This window comes from Chanos chanos, chromosome 12 (genome assembly GCF_902362185.1).
Source record: "Chanos chanos chromosome 12, fChaCha1.1, whole genome shotgun sequence".
Lineage (NCBI taxonomy): Eukaryota > Metazoa > Chordata > Actinopteri > Gonorynchiformes > Chanidae > Chanos > Chanos chanos.
The window spans coordinates 23136951-23141205 of NC_044506.1; positions in this window are offsets into that span (position 1 = coordinate 23136951).

Consider the following 4255-nt stretch of genomic DNA (forward strand, 5'->3'; position numbering starts at 1 on the left):
GAGAGAGAGAGAGAGAGAAAGACAGAGAGAGACATAGAAAGACAGAGAGAGGGAGAGAGAAAGAGAAAGAGAGAGACAGAGAAAGGCAGAGATAGGGAGAGAGAGACAGAGAAAGAGAAAGAGAGAGAGAGACAGAGAAAGGGAGAAAGAGACAGAGAGAGAGAGAGACAGAAAAACAGACAGAGAGGGAGAGAGGGAGGCAGAAAGAGAGAGAGAGACAGAAGACAGAAGACAGAGAGGGAGAGAGAGAGACAGAGAGAGAGGCAGAGAGAGACAGACAGAGAGAGAGAGGGAGGCAGAAAGAGAGAGAGAGACAGAAGACAGAGAGGGAGAGAGAGAGACAGAGAGAGAGAGGGAGGGAGGCAGTCATGTATATCTTAAAGGCACATTCACATCTTCCTACTATTATCAAGCTCTGAACTGAGTCACCCACAGTATTGGAACGCTTTCTTAGAACAACATATAGCCAAAACAAGAACGTAAGGGCATTGTAATGTACATTTTACAGGTGAATTTTGATTTACAGCGTCTTTCCACAAAGAACGAGCCGGAAAAGTACCCTGAGAGCAGTCAGGAAATTTGACCGAGAGAAAAATATGCAATACCTAACATAACGGTGCTCACTTTGTGCAAAGAGAAACATTTATAAAGCATGGCATTTCTTCTCAGTCACTTTCTAATAAGTCGTCATTTCTGGCGTTGGGATGTAGCACGTTTGAGTACATTTGTCTGGCACTCATTCACTTTCCCATTCTGAAGTCTGCCTCGCAAATCATTTAACACCAGAGAAACATGAGCTTTTGATAACCTTTATGTTTGGACAAGGCAATGTCAACAGGAGTCTGAAACCAATACTTAGGCCAAAATACCTGTTCATCCCCTTATTAAAGGCACCATAACTGCAGTTCTTCACTCAGTTTGTAATTTTATTATGAGTGTTCAGCGTATGCCCTGTATGTCTCACGCTTGGTTAAGTCGCATTTTAACCTCATCTCTGCCGCGGCTCTTCTCTCTGGCCTTTCCGTTAACCACTTCACACTCTGTGGGCTGGAAGTGGGCGGGGTTGGGAGTTGCCTGAGGGGGCTGTGGAGTGGTGGGAGGGGTCATGGTTGGAGTGGAGGTGGAGTTTCCTCTTTCATCTGCTTTTGTGCACCTTGACTGTGTCTAAAATGCAAACAGAAGGCTCCATTTTCATTAGGGCAAAGTGGCACTGATAAAACCGTAATGTTTACAACATGCAGCATCAAGATTTTTCTTGCTTTTCACATACGTTGTATGTTCTATGAGAAACTCACTATTGTTTGGACAATATTTGGTGAAAATGTACATGACACTAATGGATCAAGCGCCCCTATCACACATGGGTCCATGTACCTGTACCTGCTATTCCAAACATTACGGTAATTTTTTCATAGCCCTTTGCTCGTTGTACAATGGAAGTAGTGCCTGCATAGTTATCCTTGAGTTTAGAGACTCTGGTATGTGAAACTGTGGAAAAGTCGTGGATCAATCACTGTATTTCTGAGAGTTTTGTTACCATGGAAACAAGAGCTAGGCATGGGTCGTGATGAGGTCAGCCCTGGGCGTCAACACCGGGCTGAACGTGGCTCTGGAACAGCCCTGATTGGCTGAGGTTCTTGAGGTTAACACAATGTGAAAGCTCTGAAACCATCTGTAAACGTCTCAATATATTCAAACAAAACAAAACAAACAAACAAAAAAACGACAGTGCCCTCTCTGATTTGTGCTTAAGCTTCTAAAGCGAGCTTTGAAGCCGGTTCCTTATCCCATGCCTGGCGAAAGGGCCATGCAAAACAAAACCTGCGTGTTTTTTTTTTGTTTTTTCATTTCTTTGCATACTCTCTCAATGATTTGTACCAGTATGCATATATAGTTATGTCATCAGTTTTTTTTTCTTTTCTTTTTAATTTTGTCACAAATGTGTTTTTATAAAGAGTAACTATTACAATACTAAACTAAGCTCATCAGTTTTTAGCTATGGAATCTGATTGGCTGCCTGCATATTTGTGACGATTTCCTTCACAGACATGAAAGTCCAGTAAAAGTGATGGGGGAAGCTCCAAATCAAAGTGCTCGGGTGTCTGACATATAAAGCCTTGAACAGTAACTTCAGCTTGTCTCCTTCATTGGAACTGAATGAAAACATCCTCAGTGGAAGTGAGATAGCATCGCTTCAAGCTTCAAAACTCTGCATATAAATCAAAAGGTTTCACACAGAACTACTCAAATCAAAAATCTTCCGACCCGTCAGAACTAAAAGGTTCAACCAAAAACTCTTTAAACAAATCATTAAAACAATCATCAATCAAGCCTCTCAGTTAAATCAAAAAGCGCTGATCAAAACTTGTCAAAACTGCTTTGTCGTAATGAAGACTGGATGAAGAGAACCGGCACACTCTGAGTAACATGTTTGATTTCTCTTCAGCTGGCCATCAACAAAATGTCACAGATAAGTGAATTGAAAAACTGAAAGGTTTTTTCCAGTTGAAAACCATAGTTGTGGCACTTAGTTTCATGGAGTTTAAGTCTTAAAATACGCTCTGAAATTTGAAATGGGAATAGAGCAAATAGGCCATTTATATCATCTTCAAGTTTTATGTAACATTAGATTTGGAGTCTGATTAAAACAGAAGACAAAGCATCAAGTCAATTTACATGTATATATGTTTTTTTAATTTGAAAGAGGGGATAAAATATCTGGTGGAGTGAAAAAAAAGACGAGTGTGCTGATGAAGTAGCTATGGCCTGTCATTTGTTTTCACAACAGACAAAAAGTGTTCACAGACTCTGTAATATCCATAATATGGAATTTATATGACATAACAGACCTCTCACCTGCTACCTGCTTATATCCTGTGAGGTGGAACCTCTCTGAGGTCCCTGCCCACCTGTGTGTCAGTGTAATACCTGAGACTCTCAGAACCGGATTTAAAAGAACCCTGCTCTATGGTGGTTTCCACTCCAATCAGTCCCAGCATGAGCACTGGGCCGTACTGAGACGACATTATGGTGATGAAATGGACATCATCGCCTACATTATGTAAAACCATACTGTGTCTCCTGTCCCGTCTCACGAACGCTGCGCTGATGCCAGAGGAAGACTTCCTGACCGTTTTTCTCGAGTCAGAAGAAGGACCCCAAGAGACTGGTCTGTGCTCCTTTCTGACCAATAAGGGGGGTATGGTTTTTGGTGATAGAGGTAAATTTGTGTGGTAGATGAATGTATCTGCTAGGTAAATGTATTTGAGCAGAAGAACATTATAGAAAGGCCAGGAGAATGATTGGTTGCGATTCTAGTCAGAAGGAAGGTCAGGAGAATGTTTGGTTGAGATTCTAGTCAGAAGGAAGGCCAGGAGAATGGTTGAGACTAGTCAGAAGGAAGGCCAGGAGAATGGTTGAGACTAGTCAGAAGGAAGGCCAGGAGAATGGTTGAGACTAGTCAGAAGGAAGGCCAGGAGAATGGTTGAGACTAGTCAGAAGGAAGGCCAGGAGAATGATTGAGACTAGTCAGAAGGAAGGCCAGGAGAATGGTTGAGACTAGTCAGAAGGAAGGCCAGGAGAATGGTTGGTTGAGACTTCTGAGAACCATTAAATGACATGGTCTAGTTACAGAGGACATCATATTATTAGAGTCTGAAAACTAAGAGACTGTCAGGGGAAAGCCATAATGTTCCTGTCTCTCAGTGATTTTTATATCAGGAAATATCGAGAAACAATGTGGGGCCAAACTGTTATCGCAAATATCCTCATTAAAACAGCTGGTCTCAATCACTAACATGCTTCTCTGTGAAGCTCATATCAATGTCATTAATCAAAACACATATGCTGAGGACATGACCAGGCCATCACTAAAGGTAATTGTTCTCCCTGAGCAAAGAATTACTCTCTCAGAACATATGTATAAATACAAATCCTCAGTTCAGTAAATAAATCCAAGAAAAGGTATGAATTATTGTACTCTGCCACAGCAAGCAGCTTTTGTTTATGAAAAGGATCAACTTTTCAGAGGAATCTTAATTTTTTGTGGCTGTCATAATGTCGTAATCCCTTCAAAATAGCCACTTACTGTGAACTGGGACTTTGAAGCAAATGTCGTGTGTATTTGTTAAGTCAGTTAAATTGGGGCACTAAATTTAAAAACGTTCTCTATTCTCTCGACAACGTTTGTGAATCATGCTAATTGTATATGATCCTAAAGAGAATATGGATGTCTGGCGCCCTCTAGAGGTCTGGC